The sequence below is a fragment of the Lynx rufus genome, unplaced genomic scaffold, assembly GCF_022079265.1.
Source record: "Lynx rufus isolate CCGP_SWC_20201006 ecotype Redwood Valley unplaced genomic scaffold, mLynRuf1.p SCAF_5, whole genome shotgun sequence".
NCBI lineage: Eukaryota > Metazoa > Chordata > Mammalia > Carnivora > Felidae > Lynx > Lynx rufus.
In genome coordinates, this window is record NW_025814867.1 from 99,805,540 (window position 1) to 99,833,061 (window position 27,522).

Genomic DNA, 27,522 nt, shown 5'->3' on the forward strand with positions numbered 1-27,522 from the left:
TAATTTGGCACCCTAAATCCAACCTCAACCTCTTTAATATCTAAACAACATCAAATGAAATGCAAATTAGAGATAGCCTCAGTTCTGAGATATACCCATATACCTACAACCCCCTTGGCTGCAAGCAGGTTTTAGTTAAAGACACCCAAGAGCATTTTGAAGTTGGGTAGACCAGTATTTCTAAACTTTCTTTTTTTGTTGTTTCAAGTTTTTTATTTAAATTCTAGTTAGTTAGGGGCGCCTGGGTAGCGCAGTCGGTTAAGCGTCCGACTTCAGCCAGGTCACGATCTCGCGGTCCGTTGAGTTGGAGCCCCGCGTCAGGCTCTGGGCTGATGGCTCGGAGGCTGGAGCCTGTTTCCGATTCTGTGTCTCCCTCTCTCTCTGCCCCTCCCCCGTTCATGCTGTGTCTCTTTCTGTCCCAAAAATAAATAAAAAACGTTGAAAAAAAATTTAAAAAAAAAAATAAATTCTAGTTAGTTAACATACAGTATGATATTAGTTTCAGGAGTAGAATTTAATGATTCATCACTCACATACAACACCCAGTGTTTATCACAAGTGCCCTCTTAATACCCATCCCCCATTTAGACCATCCCCCCACCCAACACCCCTCTACACACCTCCCCCCACTCAGCAACCCTCAGTTTGTTCTCTATAGTTAAGATTTTGTCTGTTCTATGGTTTGCCACTCTCCCTCTCTTTTTCCCCCCTATGTTCATCTGTCTTGTTTCTCAAATTCCACGTAAGAGTAAAATCATATGGTATTTTTTCTTTCTCAGCTGACTTATTTTGCTTAGCATAATACACTCTAGTTCCATCCACATCATTGTAAATGGCAAGGTTTCATTCTTTTTTATGGTTGAGTAATATTCCATCACATTTATATATACACATATATATGTATATATACATGCATATATTTACATACATACACATATACATATGTGTATGTATATACATGTGTGTGTGTGCGTGTGTGTGTGTGTGTGTGTATATATATATATATATATATATATCACATCTCCTTTATCCATTCATCAGTTGATGGATATTTGGGTTCTTTCCATAATTTGGCTATTTGTTGATACTGCTGCTATAAACATTCAGATTCCAAAGCAATCTACACATTGAATGCAATTCTTATCAAAATATCACTGGCATTTTTCACAGAGCTAGAACAAACAATCCTAAAATTTGTATGGAACCACAAAAGATCCCAAATAGCCAAAGCAATCTTGAAAAAAAAAAAAAAAAAGCAAAGCAGAGGTATCAATCACAATCCCAGACTTTAAGCTATATTACAAAGCTGTAATCATCAAGACAGTATGGTGCTGGCACAAAAACAAACACATGGATCAATGGAACAGAATAGAAAACACAGAAATGGACCCACAACTATATGGAGAACAATTTGTTTTTTTGACATGGACATTATAATTGTATGAGATTTTGGCTACTGGTTTGTTATTTGTTCACAATGTGGAAACAATCCAATAATCTAGAATAGAATTTTCTAAAATGTTTACATGGAATATTAACCCTGTGAGAGTTTCTGTGAATAAAAAGTTTTCCTCAAATTTTATTTAAAAATAAAACCCTTCTTGGGGATCCTGGGTGGCTCAGTGGGTTAAGTGTGTAACTCTTGATTTCGGCTCAGGTCATGATCTCACTGTCTTTTGATGGAGACTTGTGTTGGCCGTGTACTGAGTGTGAAGTCTGCTTAGGATTCTCTCTCTCTCTCCCTCTGTCTCTCTCCCCTGTTTGTTCTCTCTTTCTCTCTCTCTCTCTCAAAATAAACAAACAAACTTTAAAATAAAATAAAATAAACCCCTTCTTTCAGGGAACATTTATTAACAACCTCAGAATTAGTATTAGAGCAATAAAATGTAATTTGGAATAATATTTTCTAGAGGGCAGAAGTACATATTGATTAGACAGAATTTATTTGTATTTCTATAGAATATTATTGTCATTGCTCTCATTCTCCAACTTGCAGAGTTGTAAAATAACCTTGTCAAAGACAAGGAGGACATCTATGTAGAATCAGATACTCCCAGAGTGTCCACTAAATAGATAACAATGAGTTATCTATTGCCAGGGTAGGCAGAATAATGCCCCCCCCCACCCACCCACCATGTCCAAGCCCTAATTCCAGAACATGTGACTATGTCATGTCACACGGAAAAGGAGCATTAAGATTGCAGATGGAATTGTTTGCTAATCAGATGGTTTTAGGATAAGGAAATTGTCCTGAGTTATTCAGGTGAGACTGATATAACTACAAGGTCCTTTACAGTGGAAAAAAAGGAAGCAAAGGAGTGGGTCAAATGCCAGAGATTTGAAGATACCGCCCTGCTGACTTTGAAGTTGGAGGAACGGTCCACTAGCCAAGAAATGCAGGTGGCCACCAAAAGCCGGGAAAGGCAAGGAAATAGATTCTCCCCTAGGTCCTCCAGAGGCAATGTAGTCCTGCAGACCCTCGGATTTTGGCTCAGTAAGACCCATTTCAGACTTTGGGCTTCCCTAAGTATAAGATGATAAATTTGTGCTGTTTTCATAGACTAGGTTTGTGGTAATTTGTTACAACGGTAAGAGAAAATCAAGGGGGACATCTAGTAATCTCTGTACATTTCTAAGCCTTTTACAAAGTTTCCTAATAAAAGGAGGTTCCATACTTTATAATAAAAATCTTATAAAAAATAAAGCCCCTAAATGCTTCCTTCAATGCTTACCCTCTATTATATATACATAATGGTGCATGATGATATAGACAAGATGCTTAAAATATATATCAGATAGGAAAATGATGAGCACAGTAAAAAGAAGATATTCAAATTATTTGGATTATATTATGAAGAATCTGGAAGTTCCTTTGGCTCTTAATAGAAGTGGAAGTTTATTACTTTTGTTTAGAATCAGTAAAGACCAGTCATACTTACTACAAAAACCTACCTAACAGCATCCTGGAAGGGGCTGAGCCAGGCCTGGTGTTTCATGCTTTATGCCTACACTGGGTACCCCCGTAGTCCTACTCTGAATTCACTATCCTCTGTCTACTATCTGATGGGGTTTCTGCAGTAGTGTAAATCACTACATTTCAGGAGCAGATTTTTGGAGTTTTTCACCAAAGGGGATTTAACTGGGTGTGAAATTTCAAGAGCTCGTTTTGCAAATAGAGGAGAAGTCATTTGCATAAGGTCTTTCTTTCAGCTGGCTTTGCAGAGAGGACTTGTAGCAAGGTGATCCATACATTTGTAGTGGAATGTGCCCCTACCAATTCCATTCTCCACCACTGGGGAGTTTACTGGGAAATAAATGGTTGTTCCGGATACAAACAACTTCAAAGATAATGACCCAGAATCCAAATGACTAAATTCAAAGGAAATCCTCTCAGTGCCTGCTCCATTTCCATTCCCTGCTCTCGGAGGAGGCACTGATCAGCTGCAGAAGAAGGCCAAAGAAAAAATGCTTTAAAATGTTAAACAGAGAGGGCTGGTAGTGGTGGTGGGGATTTTGGTACGTGCGTGCTAGTGGGAGTGGGGTGGGGTGAGGGAGTTACTGGATAGGTCTCCCTGCAAAGAGCAGCGGCTAAAGCAATACCATGCGGAAAATGAATTTTGTGAGCACAGCCTTAGACTTGCAGGGATATGTGGAAACAGGGCAGCTAGGCTCAAAAGGGAGCAAAGATTCCCTAATTTGCCACCCCCAGTTTATCTCCGAGGTTGCCAATTTGTGGGATTTCGTAATATCCTTATGGCTCCAGAGAGCCTTTGATGTTAGCTGCTAGTAGTATTCATTTATTCACCAACTCTGAGAGCCCATCTGGCCAATCAGGTAGATAGATAGACACCAGGGGATGCTTATTTTTTTTATTAAAAAAACATTTTTTTAATGTTTTATTTATTTTTGAGATAGAGACAGAGCGCAAGCAGAGGCAGAGAGATAGAGGGAGACACAGAATCTGAAGCAAGCTCCAGGCTCTGAGCTGTCAGCACAGAGCCCAACACAGGGCTTGAGAACCCTGAGATCATGACCTGAGCACTTAACCAACTGAACCACCCAGGCGCCCCCAGGGGATGCTTATTTACCTGAGGTGAGAGGCAGAAGTGGATGTGCTTCCTGCAATCAACTGAACCACAGATCTTCTTAGGGAGAGAATGGTGGTCAGAGACCCGCCAATTTTTACCTGCCAGTCATTGTCAGGTGCTGATCTGGGACCGGGCTACGTGAGATTGGAGAAGCCGTGGACAGACAGTACAGGACAGATATTGAGAAGGTGAGAGACCCCCCTTTGTTCTCTCCAGGGCAGTTGGTCCCAGACCAGTTTGGAGAAAAAGAGAAAGATGCATTAGTGTGAACTGCACTGTTGGTGGGGTAATAATTTTGAATTTGACTAGATAAGAGTAAGTTTGTGAAAGTGGCTGGCTTAGTTTTCTGCCATTGTAACAAATGGGGACTTGGAATCACAAGACTCATGTGACGTTATAAAACAAACTATGTTTTTAAACTTCTGAGTTAGGTGGACAGTTATAATGGGGAAACACCATCCTGGTTTCAACAGGATAGAGAAAGTAATCCAAGAGAGAAGTCAGGAGGAAAAATTATCCCAAGCAAATGAATGGAATTGAAGCCAACATAAAGATGTTAATGTGTAGAAAAAGTGACTCAGAGGAAGGGGTGAGTGAGTCTTCTGAAAAAAGTAGCAGCAGCAATTGACTCTATCCTCAAACCCACCGACTACTGACTGTTTTGCTGATCTCTTTGGGAATTAATAATAAAGGAGCCAAAGAAATCTGGAACACATCACTGGTGATTTTGAAGTCCGGGCTACAAATTGAAGCATTTGGAGAATTTGGATGAGAAAAAAGGCATTGGGGGAAGTGAACCATTGGCCACAGAAATGGTTTTAAAGTGTTTTAGACCACAGCTTTTCATGCCAGAACATCTGAGCCTTGGCAAGGGATGAAGTGCAGCCCACGAAAAAAAGGAAAACTGTGTTTGACAGGAGAATTCCTAACCTGTTACAATGGGATTTAATCCGAAATGTGAACGAACAAGAGAGAAAAAGAGAAAGCATAGACAAAGCTCTAAAGGTTTGGTGATTAACTGACAGGACATTGGAGGAACCATAGCAAAGTGGTTATTCCGACAAGTGAATACCATGGAAGAGAATCAATGAGTGAATTTATGGTCCTGCCTTACAATCCTAGAGAGAGGGTGCAAACTAATAGAACTTGACATTTAGCACAAGGTGGTCAATGCCATTTCATGAACATCATTGTGAAGAGATAACAGGAATGGGGCTTCCGACTGTAACACGTGCCATGGAGTGTGATAACTCTACTGCTTTGGATGGTGCGGTCATGCTGGAAAGCAACGTGGCAGCTTTCCGTGAGCAGAATCTTACACAGGTCCACACAGATTTATTGTAGCTGTTTTGGTAATGATAGGGAATTGGAGGTGATCAGGGTGTGGAGGAAAGCAAATGACTAAAATGTGGTAAAAGAATACCAAGGAGCATTCTGCAGCAGTTAGATCAGAGGGGAAATAGACATAGCAACCTGTAGAGAACTAAAAAAGATAGTATTGAATGAAAAACAGCAAGAAACAGGATGAGGTACATAACAATGTCAACTATATATTAAAAAACACATGTGCATGGAAAAATAGTACACATTTTGAACTTAATTTACGAACATCATATTTCAAAATTTAATTGGAACACTTGTGCATTTACAAACACATGCACCCACATTCATTTAATATATGAATTAAAAATTCGTAGGGTAATTGCCTATGTGGCATGGTTGGGAGATGGTGACTTAAAAAAAAAAAAAACTTGAACAGGGGTACCTGGGGATTCTCTCTCTCCTTCTTTCCACCCCTCGCCCACTCATGCTATCTCTCTCTCTCTCTATCTCTCTCTCTCTCAAAATAAATAGACTAACATGATAATATGTCATGAACTAATGACAAGAAGAGAAGGGAATAGCAGGGAAATGGAGAGAAAGACACAGAGAGAAATCTAATAAAGCAAAGCAATCGCATGTCTGCAGAGCAAGGACTGAACGACACTTGCAGAGAATCCACGTATATGTTTTCGTTCGTGACCAAATCCTGTCTGATGTTTTATCAATAACCTGAATAAAGATACTGTGAAGGGAAGAATACTCATCAACTTTCCAGGACACAAATCTGGGATAGGTTGCTACTCGAGCTGGTTAATGGAAATCAGGGATAACATCTTGGGAGTAGCCAGAGAAACAGTGGCACCCAAGCTTAGTGCTACTGTCTTCCTCTGATGGCCATATGTACGATACTCTTGTTGGAGAGAAAGAATCTGGTGGCAGGATGCCACACTCCTAGGGCAAACAGAGCTGCATCTGGTCTTTGGGGCATTATTGATTCAGTGTTTGCCTACTGAGAGATGCTCAGAAAGAGGCCCCCGTGGGATCTGTGATACCCTGACACCCCTAATTTTTGCTTCTTCTGGGAAAGACAAAGAATTAGCATGATGTTATTATTAGCTCTTTTTCTAAAGCAATATTATTAATAAGCAGCATTTATTAAACTCTTACTGTAGGTCTGGTGTTACGAATTCCTTGCATCCATTATTTTTAGTCCTCTATGACCCTATGAAGTAGGTACTATTATTAGCCATATAGGTGAAGAAACTGACGATAAGTAAAGAAACTTGTCCAAGGTCACACAATAGACCAAAATTCATACCCAAACTGTCTAACTCCAAAGTCTATTCTTTTAACCATCACACTGTAAGTGTTCGAGAGACAGGCTGCATTTCGCACCAAGGAGAGAGAGGTCCTTTTGGCTTAAAAACTCCGTTTGCTTGCTTTTTGTATCTTGAAAGGAGAAAGAGAAACCTGCTCCCAGTGTTCCAAATTAGACAGGTGGGTAGTCATTGGATGGCACCATGCTACACAAGGCACACTTTCTTTTGCAGTCTGCCTCAGGTCACTGAGGAAGCAGTGTTGGGCCATTGGAGGAATGAAGAACTCTGCTTTCAGGCAAAAGGCAGGAAGCCACGTGAGCAATTGCTGGGGATGGGCTTGGCGCTACATGTGACGGGTAATAAAGTCCATGTAAAACCTTATGGTTTTCCTCTTAGTACCCTAAAATTTCCATTTCATTATAATCCAGAGTCGAGTATGATCTTTCCCAGAGAGGGGACACTCTTAATTTTGTCATAAAGCACTGCTTCTTCAGCAGCCTAATTTTTAAAAGCTATGCCACATTTCTTCACTGCGTCAGGCAATTTCAAACCTTCAGTATCTTTTTCTCTGCCTGGTCTCTCTCTTCCCTATTCTTCTCTTCTTTACTGTATTTGGTTTAGTTGTATATTTATCTTACATCCCCACTACATTTCGAGTTTATTGAGAAAAAAAATTTTTTTTGTTTTTCTCACCTTCTCCACCCATTATTTGCCAATCTAGGAGAATATTTTGCATATAGCATTTCACAATGAATATTTGGTGAGTTGGTGTATGTAGGCATGTAGCTATTAATTAGCTGTGGTTACGGATTTGTTTTTTACTAAAAATACCTAGGGAAAAGTCATTGCCTCTGGTTATCAGCTGGTATAATTTTGTAACTCTTTGTGACCTTATTTTCCACTCTCTGGAAAATGTAACTGAAGAGGTCTGTTGTGTAACCCTGGAAAAGAGTCTTCCTCTCCCTGTGACTTAGCCACTGCTCAGAATATCTTACTTGCCCTTTTCCTTCTCTTTTCCCATCCTTTCCCTCTTTTCTTCATTTACCATATGCTCCCTGTGTTTATCTTTTCAAAGAAATAGAGGTTTTTCATAAAATGAATAAGATGTAATCATTAACTTCAGAAGAGGTAGGCTATCAATAACTTTAGTAAGATACAGGCTTTTATATGAATTTATTGGATACATTTTTTTTTTCAACCCAATGACTTAGTTTGGGTTTGATTGATTTTTACTGGCACAGAGATGTAATGTGGCCGTCTTTTACTTAGGGCAGGGGTTGGGTAGGGTGGAGCTAAGTGCGGTTGGGGAGCCAACTTTGGCTTCTGAGTTTGGTTTGGTGCCAGTTGGTGGAAACTTGAGAGTTTCTAGTTCTTTTCAATATGATTACATAGTGAGGAGAAAAATGTCCAAACTAGGCAGCTGAAAAATAATTTCCCTCAAACCGTGCAATAAAAACTCAAGAAGCATTTTGACTTTATTTGGCTGTGATAAAGCAGGAAAAATAAGGGATATTTAAAGATTTGTAATGCACCAACAGGAGCCAACTGTAATTTAGATGGTGCTTATAAATGGTATGTATTTTTTTTCTGTACACTTTTTTTTTTTTTCTGTACTACTTTGCCTTACAACAATGTTAGTGCTTCACGTGGTATGGTAGACAATGACACCTATTAATCAACTTCTCAACACTTCTGTAGACTAAGCCAGGATATTCTTTAAACTGTCAGCAATAAATGAATGGCAACCTCTCCCTATTTACAAAGCTCCACTATCTGTGACATTTATCCAAAGATTCTTTACTTCTCCATCTCCATCTTCCAGAAATGTATTTCTGTCTTCCTTGCACTCCTGGCCATACATATTACAGATAGTCATATTTCTGGAAGGTAATTAAGGCTGGACGGCCTCATGGAACATTCTCATTATCGCAGCCTCATTCCTACCCTGCATATGCTCAATGTTCTCACGGGTCATTGCAAAATGTTGATTGCTTTTCGGTGTGATCTGATGAATATGTCCACCTAGGAAACATGACACCTAGTGTTTTATTGCATTAACTTTTTATTCTGGGAGTCTTACCTAGGGTGACGAGATTAGCCACGAAAAAAACTGCATCAATGGTATATTTTTGTCTCCAATATATCTAGAATGCTGTGCAAATCTCTGCAAATTTCTCTGAAGCTTTTGGTATGTTTTCTGAGGTGTATGCTCCTCAAGCAGATTCCACATGGTTCAACTCTGATCTCCTCTTCTCCCAGGTGCATCACTGGATTACATTTTCTAGCCCAGTCCCAGTTAAGTGTGGCCATATTCTGAGGTCTGGTCAACAAGAATCTGGGTGAAAGGAACATGACCGCTTCTAGCCTGGCCTCTAAAACCTCTGGAGTGATCCTTTAAGCCAGTGTTCTCAACTGGAGAGGGTGTGATTTTTGCCTCCCCTCTCCACCTCCAGAATTTTTGAAAACATTTCGGTTGTCACAATTGGGGGAGAATTCTATTGGCATGTAGTGGGTGGGGCCAGAAATACTGCTAAATATCTTACAGTGCACAAAACAACAAAGAATCATCCAGCCCAATATGTCAAAAATGCTGAGGTTAGCAAGCCCTGTTTTAACCTTTTTCTTACTCTGCCTCCTGCCTAGATGCAGAAGATCCACAAGAGGATTCAGATAACCTAAAAGTTGTTCAAGCTTCTAGATAGGACACTAGCCTTCACTGAACGATTGGTTGCCTTGTGACTTGAGAAAGGAATAAAGCTTTTACGATGTGGTCACAGAGATTTGAAGTCTGTAAAACCATTAGAAATTTTTTGACCAAGATAAGCTAAAATTTTGGGCAAGTTATTTAATCTCTCCTTGACTTAATTTCCCTGACTCTTAAATAAAAATAATAATCATGCCTACCTCATTAGGCTTTTGTGTAGACTGAATGAGTTTGTATTTGAAAATACTTAGAGGAATGTCTATCTAATTGGTTAGCCATTATATCCATGAAAACCTATCTGTCTTTTAACCCATTCCTACAAAGGACTCCTCAAAGCCGAAGTGGGAGACTAAAGGTGGAGACTTCTCTAGGTTGTAAGCCCTCTGTAGGTAGCACTGCTCAATAGAACTTCCTGCAATGATGGAAATGTTCTATGTGTGGTCTAGTATGGTAGTCGTTAGCCACCCATTGCTACTGGAGACTTAAAGTATGGCTAGTATGAGAGACTGAAGTTTAGATTTTATTTTATTTTAATTAATTCAAATTTAAATAAGTTTTGTGCCAGTTGCTACTGTATTGGACAATGCAGTTCTAGAATACAAGTTCCATGAGACCAGGGAATTGTTCTGACTTGTCCTTTGTATCCTCAGTGCTCAGGTTGTTCCTGGGACATAGTAACTGCTCAATTAATATACAGTGAATGAATTTTAGCCCATGAAGAAGAATGTTTTTTAGGGGATACCTGTTTCCACAAAATGTAATAAAAGCAAATTATTACCTGGATAAACCATTAATTTATTCCTCCTCATCCTCACTGAAGAGCTCTTTATCTCAGATATGTGTTACATCACTGCTATTCTGGATCCCTAGAGTCCCTCACAAGAGTATCTGTATAGAGAAATAAACTATTTTTACCTTGACTTTATTGCTGCCCCAGGTGCAAGGTACATCTTCCAATGGGCCAGTCCTGAGGTAGGTGCCACTGACCTACTTTCTTCCCCTCCTGTACCTTCCGAGAGAATAGAGGAAGCACCTCTTAACATTAACACAAGAGAAACAGAGAAGATGGCAACTGCTTGCCGGTGTGAGCCTTCCTGATCTAGGCTAAGCAGGATCTCTGAAGCTAGCTAGCCTTATTCAACACCAGTCGAAATCAAGATGATGGTCATTTGTCTACAATTGTCTGTAGGGAGGGCAGGAATGAAAACAATGGCAATGTGGCACCCCTGAAGACTGGGGTCCACAGGCCTAATGTGCTGCCAAGGTCGAGACCTGCTGATGCAGACCCTCGTTTATAAATATTAATAGATAGCATGGAATCATGCAGCATTTGAAGAAAACAACAACATGGGCGACATCAAAGATAGGAGAGCCAAACATTGAGAAAACATAAAATTTTAGAAAAATGTAAGATCTTAAAAAATATATTCAGTTCCATTTAAGAATTTTGAGAGGCCATAACATCTATGAAATATGAAAGAAGAGAAAAACATTTGCATATAGCATCTAGGAGTGTTTTACATATTTCTCCCCACACTTTTTCTACCTCAGAATTTTTCAACCTTATTACTGACATTTTAGGTCATGTAATTTTTGTACATTGTAAGATTTTAGAAGTATCCCTGACCTCTACTCACTAGATGCCAGTAGGAAGGCCCTGTCCCAGTTGACAACTAGAAGTGTCTTCAGATATCCTCAAATGGCGCTCACCCTGCCTCTGCTTCGCAAGAATCTATTCTAAGAAAAAGGAAATAGCATTTAAAAAAAGAGAATCCCAAAGAGAAGGGCCAATCATCCATTTCACCCGGAAATCTTGCTTTGGATGAGCTTGCCAGCCCAAATTTTGGAGATGCTGGTTTTGTTTTAAGTTGTGTTCCTAGGTTATGTGGTTTTAATATAGACCTAAAGACTCTTCCTAATAGTGATAATAAGAATAAATGTTTAGTGGTTGTCAAGGACTGAATTTTCTCATTTTGCCTGGATTAAAACAGCAACCAGCAAATAAATTGGATATTATTATTGGCATCTCACATAGGGGGAAACAGGCAAAGAGCTGTTAAGAAACATGGCTAAGATCAAGCAACTAGTAAGTGATAGAACTCCAATGAAAGACCAGGAGATCTGACTGAAGTTTGTGCATTGTTCACTGCATTCCCTTTCCAAAAGATTAATTTTAACGTAAAGACTGTCTAACCCTGGAACCTGAGGGTTGAAGTGAGATTGAGATAGTTGGTTCTCTCTTTACCCCTCCAACCACATCAGTACCCCATTGCCTAACCTACTCATGCCTTGGGCAGTCCTTTATATGAATGTACAGAAATGTGTGTAGGGAGTCTAGAGCAGCACCCATCTTTACACAACCATTGGACCATTTTTCCTTTGATAAGAGGATCCAGATCCAGATCATCAGAAGCCTACTGAGGAAAGGAAACCAACGGGAAGAGGATGGCTTATAGTCACTACACATTACCAAAGTGCCATGCGGCCAAGGAGCTTCCATTTCTGAGCTTTGACGTCTTCATCTGCACTTTAGAGATCAATAGGCTAAACCCTGCAGAGTTATGATGTGTATAAAGCCTCAAGCAGAGTGTCTGGTACACGGTAGGTGTTCAATTCAATGGTAGTTACTCTAGTAGCTGAAAGGACATTCCTTGTGAATTTACCTCTGAAATTGGGCTCATGGTTCTCTGTACTCCTACTTTGAACCCTGTCTTTAGCTTGTATTTTTTTTTTTTTTTTTATTTGCTGTTTGTTCCTGGCTTTCTCATCTGGCCTATATTCTACGAATCTAGCTTAGTCACTTGCCTCATGCTCAACCCACCTCTGGGGCCTTTGTGTTTCGGGTCTTCCTGTTCCTGTGTGACCTCTGGACTCAGCTTGCCCTACATTTTTAGTTTTTGTTTGGTCCCAGGCTCCCCAAACCCGTCTAAGGCTGCCCCAGAGCTGGAGCAAGTAGAATTCAAAGGAGCAGGAAAGAGAAGGTACGAAGTGAAGAAAACTAGCTACAGAATTAGAGAGTCACAAAACGGAAGCAGAAAAACCACTAATGCAGAAACAACAAAAATGGAACAATTTTGGTGTGAAAGGAAGCCAAAGGTCTTTTCCTTCTGCCATCTATGTGGTTTCTGCTCTTAGGGATGATGCCTTACAGAGACCTCCATGGGTCGGAGAACTTGCACTGAATGAGGAATCAGAAGGAATCCTTTGAAGCACGTTGAGTTGCTGCTACCCAAGAGCAAACTGCTTGCCTCCTGAGGGCAGGAGCCTACAAAGCTTCGGGGACATGTGTTTGTAACGCAAATGCCGGCTTTTTGTTGGTTTGAAAGCTGCCAGGAACAAATTCTTCTCTCCTTTTGTACGAGGCTTCTTGCCAATACTTGCCAAGCAATTTCAGTTCTTAAAAACAAAAACAAAAAACCGCCCGTTTCAGGTTGGCCTTGCAATCTTCAGCCACCACCTGCAGGACCAGCTTCCTCCTTGAAGCTGACGGTTTTGAAACCCAAGGTGAGGAATGTCCCCTGTGATGGAGCATTTGGTACAAAGAAGTCAGGACGCAGTGCATTAAAACGGTCGACTAGAATAAAGGAAACTTTAGACCCAGGATTAACAGATGAGAAGTGATCAACATACTGCCGGCCCACAAGACTGGGTGCAGACCATTTATTTTATTTATCTGAAACAAAACCTAATCTGTTTAATTTGTGATACATTTTCACTGGAATGAGAAGAAAACACTTTAGGTTTTATTGGTGCTTATAAAGCAGATTGCCCCCTCAGGTCCAAAAGCACAAGGAAATAGGGCTCCTCAGCCCTCTCTGTTCCCATCATGCCTGTGAGAGAAGGAAATCCTGAGGAGAGAGGGAGAAGGGAATCAGGGGAAAAGAGTGAGGGCAATAAACACATAAGCATAAGTGTCTGCTTGTTGAGCATGATCTTTCACATCCTACCTGGAATGAGTCACAAGAGAGTTCCTGGCAACACTTGAGAGAAACCTTTATGTTTCAACTTTGGTGGGTTCAGTGTGCTAGAACTCCTGGTACAGCTGACTCTCAGAGGAAGAAGCACACAGAATTCGCTTGCCCTGGACTTGACCCTTCACCTGTCTAATGCCCATCCTGTTCACAGTTGTGACCTCCCCAGATGTCTGGCTACCTTTGACTCCTATTTTCCAGCTGAGCTCTTATTTTTAGCATTAGTCTTGACCAGCCCTGTTACCACATCCAACTTCACCTACTCATAAATGCTCTTTCCTCTGGCTCTGGAAGTCTCCTTGTGTTAAGAGAAGCAGGAGTTGAGGATTAAGGATTGGTGAGTAGACGAAGCAAGGAAACACTCCTAACTTTATTCATGCAACAAATATTTATGATCTACCCTGTGCCAAGAGCTAGGACTTCTGTGATACATTGGGTAGTCACCAGCTAAACTTTAAGGATCTTGTTCTTACATGTGCTTGGGTTCCATGTGTTACCACATGCAGGTAACATCTACTGATGTTACATGATCTATGCCAAGCACTGTGCAGAGACCTTTGTCCTACAAAATACCCACAGAAGCACGATAAGGAGTAAACTTGTCAGTTCTGTTTTGTAAGCTGAACTTCCAGATGCTGAGTATATTGTCTAGGCTCATAAAGCCAGTAATGGGTGAAGCTAGGATTTTACCCAAGCTCTAACTCCTATTCCACTGCCCTTCATTTCTGTGCTGCACTCTGCTGGCTTGGAATCATAGATCCTTGCACACTGTCACAATTAAATGTTTGTAGAATTAGACTATTTGTTCAAGGAAGTCCTGCAGGGTTAACCCTGTGAGTGAGGAGAAGGTGGTGACATAGGTGATGATATGTGATCGATTGTACATAACTTTAACTGGTTTGGGGATTTACTGTGGGAGATGACTAATTACCTTCTTTTTAGTTCCCTTCCAAAGATTGCATAACTCTGGGGTATGATGAAGGTTCACGTTCAGTGCTGAACATCGTAAGGAGAATTATTTTATGTCTTCCCCCCACCCCCCCAACCCCCAACCTGGAGATAATAAGCATCCTAAGAGAAGGTGAATTTGAAGAGTGTTTAGGATGCTTTGATGGCAGCACCATTCGAATCCCAGGGATGTCCCTAAGACTGTTAGATGGGTGTTTCACTTGAAGCCAACCAGACTCCTCTGAGACCTTATGTTTGGTGAGGCATCTATCTCAGATCATAGCATATCCCCTGGCAATTACTCAGCATTTCTGAGAAACTCTCCACCCATCTGAGTTTGCTTGTTTGGTGGAATTGCCAACAAAACAACATCACCATCCCTGGTCCAGCATATTTTTCCTAGCAAGGTGGAGTCAGTTCCCACTGATGTCACACAGGGGTTTTAGAGGACTGTGATTATAGTTATCCACATTGTACTAGGCACTATGACAGGGAACCTACCTTCCCCATGTGGGGGAATTCTCTACTGTCAAGGGAAAGACACATCACAGTAAAGCAAAGACCTGAATGATTGGTTTCAAAGACACAGCCATTATATTGTCCAGGTCTGCAAAAATGAGCATGATCTCTTCTGGGACAGTGCCCTTGTAATTCAGCTATTGTCTACACTCCAAAGCCCTAGAAGTTTTGTTTGGGTTTGTGGCTCAGCGGTGACACAGTTGCGATCAATCCCTAGGCAGACACAACTCTGTCTGGTTGGCAGGGTAAAGCCCATCTTCACTGGGAAATATGGGCTAGTTCTAACACTGTTGGAACCAGTAAACCTCCGTAAGAGAAGGAAAATGTTAATTTCAGACCTCTCAGTTGCTTTCTTTCTTAAGCAAACCCAAGGGTAGAAAAAGAGAGGCACCTAGTGATTAGTAACCATTTGTGTTGAGTCTACTTTTTTTTCATCTCTCTCTCTCTCTTTTTTTTTTTTTTTTTCATCCATAAAGAAGTAGGTAGCTACATCAGATGAAGTCCAGGGGGTAAAAGGATTAAAAATTCTCCAAGGAAATACATTCTAAGTCTGACAATCTTTTAAATAATCTATCCAAGGAATTTTATATCTTACCAGTGAATTTGCTCTTTCAAAGTTTGTTATAATAACAACTGATATTTACATAGTGCTTATTTGGGGCCAGGGACTAGTCTAAGTGCTTTTAAAAAATTATATATTAAATCCTCAAATTCTCATAGCAACCCTATTAAGTAGGTCCTATATTTACTCCTATTTTAAAAATGAGGCAACTAAGGCACAGAGAGAATCAGTAACTCACCTAAGTTTTCACAGTGAGTAAAGGCATAATCAGGAGTTGAATTCAAACAGTCTAGCTTTGAGGCTTAAGATACTTCACTTTCATCAGAAAAAAGAGAATTTAAAGGCAGATAAAGAAGGATCAGTCATTTTTGCCCAATGGTTTAGGTGACCACACTTCATGTCTCAGTGACAAAAATGAATCCAGTGTTCCAACCAGCACTAATACTCTGTGGCTCTGGAATCCACTTCTCCTTCCCTTTATTCTTACCATGGTCTCCTCACCTGACAGTCTGCTCCATATGCCTGCTGGTGTCTATGGGCTGATTATATTTGATATGATGCTGAGGAGTGTGGCATAGGTCCAGTCATAAGAAAGCCACTCCATCAGAGTGGAGCCCTCAGCTGGGGTTTCTAGATGGGTTGGAACAAGTCATTTTCTTTTTAGATCTGTAAGGGGAACCCACACATGGACTCTGGTTAAGCAGTATGTCATTTTCCACAACTCAGCTCGTGATTGCCAAATTTCTATGCAAAGGCGACATTGTATGAAAAATCAGATGCTCTTTTGTCTGATTAAAGTTAAGCGTAAAAATCTTATGGATCCATTAGAATAGAATAACAGTGGTACCTGGGTGGCTGAGTTGGATAAGCGTCTGACTCTTGGTTTCAGCTCAGGTCATGATCTCACAGTTTGTGAGATTGAGCCTCGAGTCAGACTCTGCACTGACAGGTTGGAGCCTGCTTGGGATTCTCTTTCTCCCTCTTTCTTTGCCCCTCCCCCACTCAAGTTCTCTCTCTCTCTCTCTCTCTCTCTCTCTTTCCAAATAAATAAGTGAACTTTATTTATTTTTTTAAATTTTTTTTAACGTTTATTTTTGAGACAGAGAGACAGAGCATGAACAGGGGAGGGGCAGAGAGAGAGGGAGACACAGAATCTGAAACAGGCTCCAGGCTCTGAGCAGTCAGCACAGAGCCCGACGCGGGGCTCGAACTCACGGATCGTGAGATCATGACCTGAGCCGAAGTCGGACGCTTAACCGACCGAGCCACCCAGGCGCCCCTAAATAAGTACACTTTAAAAAAAGAATAGAATAACAAACTTCAGGAAAATTTTCTGTCTGAGATTACGGACTAATAACGGAGTTGAGCAACTCAACTAGATGATAGTGCTGCAGAGTGAAGAGAATAGACTATAACAGGAAGAGATACTAGCTAGCAGAGCTCATCCAGGTTGCAAAACAAATCTTTGTCATTAACTTGTTTATTTTCTGTTTCACTTTATGACTCTTTTTCTTACTATTTTAATAGTTTTTGTTTTGTATTCATTATTTAACATTTTGCATCGATTCATGGTGATTGTCTCTAGTTCTAAGATCTTTGGGTCTAAGACCTTGAACCAACATTAGGACCCCCTGGGCCAATCATCTTGTTTTGTGAGTGAAAGGGCTGAGACCAAATCAGTTAAGGGACTTTTCAAGTGTAGTGAGTGAGATGATGGGAGATGCCTGAGAGCTCTCGTGGTGGTTGGAGCTCAGCTTCCTCCAACCAAAATTGGTGTTGGGGCAGAGACAGAGGAGAGCAGCAGCTATTTGATCCTGGCTTTATCCGTTCTCCAGACCCTGTGGTAAGTTTCCCTGTTATGAATACCAGGAGCCATACTGAGGACTTTAGAAGTACAAGGGTGAGACAGGGTGGTATATGGTCTATTCATTGCAGAGTGACTACCTCCAGATGTTTTCTGCCTCCTCATGGTTTTCAGTTCTTCACTTCAGGTCATTTTTTACCTAATGCTTTTTGCCATTGAGATACCTACACTATATCTTCCTCAAGGGCAAGAGATGGGGTAGAGGCTTACAATAAAACCTTCACAGGCTTGTTCACAGGCACAACAGATTTTTACTCTTTTCCTTATCATTTTGGTTAAGGGCAGCTAGTTTTTACTCAGAAACAGTTAAAGGATCTAAATGGCATCTATAATTGCATATATTCTGTAATTTTCTTGTTCTTACCATAAGACACAGCCACCATGTGTGCATGTGCGTGCACATTTGTTTACTTGTATTTATATGACTGGATCTAGGATATCAGTTTCTGAATCTAGGAAGGAAATAGGGTGAGATTGATTTTTAGGCCTCAGAGTTTGAACTAGAGTTGGATTGAGTTAAATGCTTATTGCAACAGTTGAATTTACTGGTAAGCAACAGTCTACACGTAGTTGTAGTCATTTGTGTTTCTACTTTATACAAACCTTTCTGATGCAGTGTGTAACTAGGTATTAATTCCTTAACTTTATATTTAATAGAAAGTTAACTTTTCAGGAAACATTTAATTTATGTTCTTGGTTCATGAATTCAGGGAAGTACTATGGGTCAAACATAATCATAACTATGGTATTCCCATTTGCTGGGTGACAGCTGCTAAGGAAACACAGTGAAAAAAGAATAGGGTCTTTTTATCTGTGGCAAATGTTATACGACCCTTAGAAGCTGAGTTGAATTTTCCTGTTTCCAAGTAGTGAAAACAGAGCCTCTAAGAGTTCCTTTAACCTGACTATGATCATGTGGCATGCCAAAGGAGGAACCTGCAGACTATTCTAGGTACCAATGTGTTCTCCTTACCTAGTTTACTTCCCTTCTATTTGCCAAACTCAACTTGATCTCAACTTCATTGGCTTAGATTATTTCCCCAGATAAATAACCCCAAAGTAGACTCTGAATTGTACTTGCCTCAGCATATTTGAGTGCACTATTCTATGAACTCCTACATCTAAGGTCATCAAAGAATAAGGAAAAAAAAACACCCCCAAACATGCCAATGAGTTGGCAAAGTCCAGGAAATACAGCCTTGTTATGAAGGGAAATCTCATTGATACTTCTAAGGGAAAGGAATGTTTTATTGTTCTAATTTCAACACAGTCAGTGAAGAGGATGTTGGCTGGCTGCCAGGTATAGAAACAAAACCTGTAATGAAAGAAAAATTCAACATCAGAAATACAACCACATCTATCTTGACACACATTTAAATTTTGTAAAACACTCTTACAAAGTAACCTGGTAAGTTTAAATATGACATTCATATCCACCTAGTGCTCAATATGTCTGGAATTGGGATGCCTTTTAGCTCCACCAACCAGAGAAAAAAGGACATTCCTAACTTTATCCCAGCCAAATGATTTGTGGTCTAAGCCAAGAGGAAACCCAGATAGGAAAGCTGAGCCCAGCCCTCATAGGCTACATGCTGCCTGCAAAAGCTGACTTTGCTTCGAAAGAAATTCCAAACAGCCAAGAGCAAAACTTGACAAAGTCCATAGGGTTATTGCAGGAACTTTAATTTAGACCTGCCTTAGTGGGTACACCCACTAATACACCCAGATCAAAAAAATTTTTAATAATTTATGTCATGCAAAATATAGTCTCTGACTACAGTGGAATAAAATTAGAAATCAATAAATTCTGGAAATTCTGGAAATTCATAAATACGTGAAAATTAAAAAACATACTCCTAATTAACCAAAGGATCAAAAACTAGCAAATCTGACTCAAGAGGAAACAAAATCTGAATAAATCTATAACAAGTAAAGAGATTGAGTCAGTAATTAAAAGCTTTCCAGTGAAGAAAAGCTCAGGATCAGATGGCTTCACAGGTGAGCCTACCAATTATTCAAAGAAAAATTAACACCAATCCTTCTCAAACTCTTTCAAAAAATAGAAGAGGAAGGACTTCTATTATCCTGATTCAAAAACCAGACAAAGACATTACATAAAAAAGAAAACCACAAAACAATATCCCTCATGAATATAGATGCAAAAATTCTAAGCAAAATTTTAGTAATACGAATCCAACAATAATAGAAATAATAAAAGAAATAATAGAAAAAGAAATAATATAATATATTATAACCAGGTTGTGTTTATCCCATGAATGTAATATTAGAATTAATATTAATTAATTAATCTATATTAATATTTAGAAATCAATGTATTAACCATATTAACAAATTAAAAAAAGAAAAACAAACCGTGCTGTAACAATTGGATACCTTTATGCAAAACAAACAGAAAATGAAGTTTGATTCATATCTCGTACCATATAAAAAATTAACTGAAGATGGATCATAGACCCAAATGCAAAACCAAGGCTATAGAACTTCTCAATAAAACATAGCAGAAAATCTTTGCTACCTTAGATTAGGTAAAATTTTCTTTTATCCAACACCAAAACCATAACCCACGGAGGATTAAAAAAACATAAATTGGCGTTAATAAAAATTAAGCATTTTGTTCTTTGTAAAACACTGCTCAGAGAATGAAAGTTCAAGCCACACATTTGGATAAAATATTTGCAAAGCACGTATCTGAAAAAAACAACAATAACAATAAACTTGCGTTTGGAATACATAAAGAATTCTCAAGCTAAGAATATGAAAGCTGACTACCCAATTTTTGGGTAGGGTGCCTGGGTGGCTCAGTCAGTTGAGCCTCTGACTCTTGATTTCAGCTCAGGTCATGATCCCAGTGTCTTGGGATTGAGCCCCATGTCAGGCTCTGCACTGAACATGGAGCCTGCTTTAGATTTTTTTTTCCCTCTGCCTCTGTGCCCCATTTGTGATCCCTCTCTCTCTAAAATAAACATGAAAAATTTAAATAAAATAAAATAAAATAACATAAAAATAAAAAGTGGGAAAAATACTTGAATAAACCCTTCACTTCACCAACGAATATAGGTGACAAGTAAGTAACTGGCAAGATTAAGTTGACATTTTTACTCATTAGGAGAATGTAAATAAAATCATAATGAGATAATACTACATACCTAATAGAGTGGCTAAAGTTAAAAAGACTGACTATATCAAGTATTGATGAAGGTATAGAATGTAAAAGTGACACAGCTCTTTGGAAGAGTTTGGCAGTTTCTTAAAAAGTTAAACATATCTGTACTTTATGATCTAGCCATTTGTCTTTTAGGTATTTACATTAGAGAAACAATATCCGCACATAGATTTGTACCCACATACTCAAGTAGGTATACTTGTAGTAGCCCAAACGTAGAAACAATCCTAATGTCTATCCGCAGGGGAATAGAGAAATCATGGTACCTCCATACAATGGAATGCTACTTACTCCGTAATACAAAGGAATGAACTACTGATACAAGCAGCAACATGGATAGACATCAAAATAATCATTCTGAGTGAAAGAAGACACAAAAAAGAGCTCCTAGTGTATGATTCTATTTATATAAAATTCTAGAAAATGCAAACTAAACTGTAGTGCAGAAAGCAAATCAGTAGTTTGGTGGTAACAGGAAGTGGAAGGGAGTGTGAAGGACTGGGAAGGAGAGACTACCAAAGACCACAAGGAAACTTTTTGGGGTGATGTATATGTTCACTTTCTTGATTTGGATGGTTGTCTTAGGGGTGTATATTATATATATTCTCAAAATTTATCAAATTGCCTATTTTAAATATGTGTAGTTTATTATATGCCCATTATACCTCAGAAACAGATTTTTTTAAATAAAAGAGAATTATGACTATAGATTGAAATTTTAAAAAGAAATTCAGTGATCAAAAACATGAAAGTTTTTGTATTATGGCTAAACGTCCTTATTCCTCCCAGTATTAAGTAGTAATAAACAAGTATACTTAGTGAAAGCTTCCCACGAAGTAGGTATAATTTTAAGTACTTCACATATATTCACTTGTTTAATACTCACAACATTCCTGTAAGCTATAGAACACATTATAACATTCTATAGTTGGGAAAACTGAGGCAGTGTTAGCCTTAATCAAAGGCTCACTGCCAAAACTAGCCAAGCCAGGATTTAAATCCAGACTATCTGGTCCTAGTATGTTTACTCTTGACCACTGCACTGTGTGACCTCTCAAACAAAATTCTCAAATGGTTGTGAACTGAGCTAACTAGCTAGAAGTAGAACTGTTAGGACAAGAGGGGAGACCTCCAGGGACCCAAGGGGAAGGTCTGCATGACGTCCGGAAAGAGGGGCCCAAGACATCCAGATCTGGCTGTGTGCCTGTCCTGAGAGGGTCCACCTGGCTCTGTGCATGATATACCACCAAAGGGTTTAGCCAAGACCTTGACTCCTCCCTCATTTGTGCAGGTTGACTGTTTCTGTCCCAGGCCAACCTTGATAATCAAAGTCCCTCACCAGCTTTCACAAGAAATTCAATCACACTGAGAAAATCCAGAATTTTTTTTGTTTTGTTTTCAGGAAGATCTGGGGATTCGTGGGAAAGAGTGACACCTCCCGACACATAGCATTTCTTCAGTTCCTCACATCACACAACTACCCAACTTCTAAGCCTCTCCTTCCTTCCCTAGCCAGTCTCCTGTCCTTCCTCATCTCTGTTCTGCAACGCTTGGTCCCAGCTTTCCATTTATTTTACTTCTCCACTTAAAACTTAATCCATGGCTCTTACCCTCCTCCCAAGCCTACCAAAGTCATTCTCATGTTAGTTGCTAAGAAGATAGCATCGTACCTGTATCCTGATAAGAACTCTTGGCCAACTTCCCGAGGCTGACGTGACTATGTGCTGCTGCTGTGACCATATCTAAAAGAAATGCATGGAGCACAGGCAAGGACCTTCTCCCAGATAAAACCTCAGCTCTTGGGTACTGCAGCAAAGGCCCAAGCTCAATGCAACCCTCAGGAATCTCGCTGAGATTTTCCCAGACTGATACTGAATATCTCCTGGTGGCTAGTGGGCTTCAGTTTGTATGGTTCTGTTAAAGAGGAGATAAAAAGGCTTGGATAGTCCTCCCTTCTCCATCAGTTTTGGATGGCTGCCCTACTTGGGCTTACAAAACAGTCTGCAATGTGAAGGCAGCATTGAAAGAAGAGGCATTTATAACTCCGAATCTCAGGTCTCCAAGGGTGGGAAAAACAGAATAAGGAGGATCTCAGCCACTCCACCAATTTGGACTGCCCTGCCACCCCCCCTCTCCGTGATTGCATGTGGGAGAGTAAGGGGTGGAGAGGGAGGAAGAGAAAGCAGATGGGGCCTCTCTCCAACAGTATGTGCAGAGTGAGGTGTGGGAGCAGAATAAACAATGTGAAAGGAAGTGAAATCCCCGATGGGACAGTCATGCTATGCCTCTTCTTTGCTGTGTCGCCCCCTCACTCCAGCGATGACTAAGCTGATTCATTCAGGGCACATCCATTTTCAAATGGAGAGGAACAGTTAGGGCTTGGGAAAGAAGGAGAGAGGCACAGGCTGCAAGGTCCTGTCCTGTAAGAGCAGACATGTGTGTGCAGGGCAGACGGACCTGTAGACATGTCTTTTGATTAGCGATCACAATGTTTTACAAAGGCCTGAACTAGTTGCCAATGTGCTATAACGGGGTGGGGGCTATTTTATATGAAAAGTCAGAATTTGGAGCACCCGGGTGGCTCAGATAGTTGAGCAACTGACTCTTGATTTCAGCTCAGGTTATGATTTCATGGGTCGTGAGTTCAAGTCCCATGTCAGGCTCCATGCTGACAGTGCAGAGCCTGCTTGGGATTCTCGCTCTCTCCCTCTCTCTCTATGCCCCTCCCCTGCTTGCGCACGCACTCTCTGTCTCAAAATAAATAAACAAACATTAAAAAAAAAATCTGAATTCATGAACATCAGCTCATCTGGGCAACCTCACCATATCACTTTAACAGCTTCCTAGCAGGTCTCCCTGCTTACAGTCTGTTTTAAACCCAGCAGCTGGAGGGATCCTTTTACAGTGTGAATCAAATCATGTCACTCCATTGATCAAATCTGCCCATGATGTCCCATCTTGCTCAGAGTAAAAACCAGAACCCCCGAAATGCTCTGCAAGACCCTGCAGGGTGTGGCACCCCATTTCCTTTGTTCTCTCCTCTTCCTCTTTCTCCTCCTCCTCCTCTCCCCACAGAGTACACAGATTCAAGTCCTGACTCTATTTTCTGTGTGTCTTCGGGCAAATAATGTAACTGGTCTGTGTCTCAGTTCCTCATCTGTAAATGAAGCTAATGATCATAGCTTGCTCACAGGAGTGTTGTGAGGACAAAATAAGTTAATATTTAAAAAGCCCTCACAGCAGCCTGACACATAGTAAGAACTGTTGCTCCTCTGCTCTAGCCGTGCTGGCTTCCTCGATTTTCCTCGAATGAGCCCCGTTTGTTCCTGCCCGAGTGCCTTTGCAAATGCTGCTTTCTCTGCATGGCCCTGCTTCCACAGGTACCCATGGGATTTGCCCCTTCACCAGCTTCAAGCCTTACTTACCAGTATTTGAGAGGAATCAAATTTTAACAAAAAATGGACCAAAAATAGAAGGGGGAGGGGGGAGCCAGTTCAGAGGAAATGAAATGAGTATTGATTGAATTTAGGAAAGAAATGGAAGAAAAAGACAATTATCTCAAAATGAGGATTCAATTGCAAGATGGCTAAAGGAGAAGAGATTCAAATAAAAATTTAACAAGGAGCATTGGAGAAAGACTGAGAACTCAAAAAGGCAATTAAAACATGTGATAATTTTTTTCTAGAAAATCATGAGGACACCTAAAGTTATAAACTAGATATGGATCAGCACTGTCTGGTTTAGGATTTACTAAACTGTCATTCTAGATATTCTGTCTGAGCATCCAAGGCCAGCTTGTCACTACCCCTGGCTATCGAAAACTTTTTGCCGTAACTTCCACTCTGCCTCTTCTGCTAATCCAGGCTGAACTGTCTTGTCCGACCCTGTAGCCACCCAGGAAGCAGAGGGCCCTCACTCCATGTGCCCATGTCTGGGCCGTGCATCACAAAGCTCCCCAGAATCTCCAAGTGGCAAATTATGCCACATGCCCAGCTACCCTATCCCCCCTCCATCCTTCTCCTTCCTCTCTAGTCTCTGGGATCAGGGTTAGGGTTAAGGTTAGTTCCTGTTGACCCTTTCTCTTCTCTGGAGAATCAGTTTCCATTTCTATGTGGCATGCCAGCAGCAAAGACTTTCATTCATTCGTCAACAATATTTATGTTGAGCAATAAGGACTTAGTATTGCCTTTATTTCCAGAGAAATCTGAACAATTGTTTGGTTTTCTTTTCTTATTTCCAAAGAACTCTGAACCATTTTAAATGGAGACCTCAGTGTGAGTGCCTTAAATAAACATGACCTATTCAGAGACAGTAGAGGATGGGAGAGGGGCACTGTCCATATTCCTGCTTTTGTCCCAGGCAAGGGAGGGGAGGCTACAGAAAAGGGTCTCTTCTAGGCAGTTTGAAGATTGCTTGTAGCAATCCTGCCCTTGACGATGCCTCTTCTGGGCTTTCTGGCAGTGTGGGGCTCTGGAAGGAAGCCTTATCTGAACTATAAGAGAAAAAGAGAAGTTTTCTCCCACTCCTGGCATGAGTCCCTCTGCACATTATCTGAAAGAAGCAAGGTTGACCTCTGGGAGAGCCAAGTGCACTAAAGTGCACTCGGACACATATGAGTTGTCAGAAGGGTGCCAATGAGTGCCACAGGATTGAAAACTTTTCAAAATACTAACAGCTCAGGGTGGGAAAGGGGAACAAAAATAGAAGGAAAAAAAATCTCAATACATGTGTGAAGATTTTGTCTGATGTCCTTTGAAAGAGAGCTGGAGTTGGAGTGGAGACCCTAGTCCCTGGCCTTTCCCCCAAGAGACTTCTTTTAGGGGAAGAAGGCAGATTTCGGGATCTCAGATGTTGACTAATTGTTTTTTTTTCTTTTCAGGAAGCTTGTCTGCTGGAGTCCTCATCTAACTGCTCTCTGCCCCTTGGAGTGAGATCATTGTTTTGCTAACAAGTTTTGGGGTGGAAAAGAGTCCTGTGGATTTGTTCCAGAATATTGTCCGTTTAACTGAGGCTCACTCATTGGTTAGTGTTTATCTTCCACCTGAAACAAAACCAACTTCCCCATTCTGCTCACCCCTCTTTTCTCCTTTCCTTTTTAGGAGAAACGGGGTTCTGTGGCCACACTGGGGAGGAAGTAACTGGCCCAGTGTTCTCACCTCAGCAGGACAGCACGGAATGACCCAGAATGACCCCGTTCGGGATGGTCTTTGGCATCGCCCTCTGTCTCTGACCTGTGGCAGAGGAAAGAAGGAGCAAGAAACACGGTGTCAGAGAGAGGGATAAATTAAGAGGCCAAACATAAAGAACATGAAGAACACTCATGATTGTTTTGTTATTAGAATTTGGGTTTACATATGTGTATGTATCTCGGAAGGATATTGTAAGGAATAAAATCATTTTATATGTATAAAGTGCTGAGAATGGTACCTGGCAATCTGTGAATGTTAGCTATAGTTACTCTTTAATCCTAGACTTCACATTTTCTTTCGGTGAGCCCCTCCTGGCCCATTCCTCTCTGTGATAATCTGAACTCTTCCTGTTCCTTTTAATCTCAGATAAATCTCCTTTGTTTTATGAAACCAATGAAACCATTATGTGTACCATGCACTTAATCCATAGCAAGCCCTACTTTATTGTGTATTAGTTTTTCCTTATGTACCTTTTGTCTGCCTCAATTAGACTGAAGTCCTTAAGGACAGCAATGCTCTTGTATGAATTCTTGTGTCTTCTGTGTCTTGTTCAGTGTTTTGTGCACATAGTTCCTCAAGTAATTTTTGTTACTGGGGCTATGAAAACAGTCACCAAGAAGAATTTGGAAAGAGCATGATGTAAAAGTAGAGAAATCCTATTTGGGCTATGTTGGCTCCTACTCTGACCCTGAGGAAGGCAGAGCTTTCTTGGTTGGAAAGCTGGGATGATCACAGTGCTTTTTGTTGCTACCATGTGGCTTTTCTTTGAAATGTTATCTCTGGAAACCACATAGAAATTTTCACTTCTCTTCCAATTTATCTGATAAGGAAAAGATGCTGACATGTATTTGCCAATGCAATTCCAAGGAAGTTTTTCTCCCACAATCATCTGCAAACCCCTCTGCAGAAAGTTCTGCAGGGTTTTGGCATGAGGGTTGCCCAGCGCCTCATCACCTCATCGCCACACATGGCTTATCTGGAAGGCAGGCACTCCACGTGGGTCAGCGTTCCTGTGGTTGGCATTCCTGCTTGGATCCTGGTGGTGAGATGGTTGCAGGAAGGTAAGTGCAGAGGGAGGGCAGAGAGAGAGATGCATGAATGCAGCCCCAGCTTCTCTCAGCCTCAGGTGGAAGAGTCTGTCTAGTCTGGCTTAGCTTAAAGGATGTGGGTTTGTCCTGAGGTGAACTTGATGGGAAAAGTTTGCTCTAGTTCTGAACTCAGTTCTTGGAAACTCATGCCAAATGAATATCTGTTGAATGAAGAAATGAGTCAGTGAGGGAGGGAATGGCCTTAAGAAAACCGAGGTTGGTTCAAGCCCTCAAATTGAAAATGTGAAAAATGGTCTGCGTGTCTATCATAGTGGCCCAGGCCACATCTTTAATGTCCCCCCGAGTTTTAGAATAAAATGGCATCATAAACTTACACAATCTTTCCATCCGGAGCTCTAAGCCTTATGTCATCCTCTAATCTATTTCTAGAGCTGTCTAAGATGCAAACGTGATCACGTTACGCTCACTCCTTCAATAGCTTTTTCCCACACTCAGAAAACATCCAAAGTCCTTGGGCATATCATGCAAAGCACTCCATGTTTTCCCCTCTACCTTTTTTCTTTTCTTTTCTCATCTTATCTATTGTTCTTCAATTCAGTAAAGTTCCATTTCTCGTCCTTTGACTGTGGAAAGCTATTTGTTGTCCTCCAATATGCAAGACACTCTCAAGCCTCCTCACCTTTGCATAGATGGCTCCTCTGCCAGGCATGCCCATCAGCTTTTATTCCTCGACTAATATCTATTCATCCCCCAAGGATTAACTCAAGACTTTCCTCCTGGATGAATCTTTCTCTGATCTCTT

General features: G+C 40.6%; 2 long non-coding RNA genes across 3 annotated transcripts; one reads left to right on the forward strand and one right to left on the reverse strand.

The window, feature by feature from the left end:
• Positions 1–373: 373 nt before the first annotated feature.
• LOC124526096 (uncharacterized) lies at positions 374–12,825 on the reverse strand. The gene is made up of 3 exons (XR_006965614.1): positions 12,584–12,825; positions 10,350–10,443; positions 374–413 (listed from the first exon to the last, which is right to left on the reverse strand). It is a non-coding gene; the product is annotated as an uncharacterized LOC124526096 (long non-coding RNA).
• Positions 12,826–23,213: 10,388 nt separating this feature from the next.
• On the forward strand, positions 23,214–25,889 carry LOC124526902 (uncharacterized). Of its 2 annotated transcripts, XR_006965762.1 has the most exons (3): positions 23,218–23,862; positions 25,362–25,504; positions 25,582–25,889. It is a non-coding gene; the product is annotated as an uncharacterized LOC124526902 (long non-coding RNA). The 2 variants fall into 2 exon arrangements; XR_006965761.1 differs by having other exon boundaries at positions 23,214–25,504.
• Positions 25,890–27,522: the final 1,633 nt, after the last annotated feature.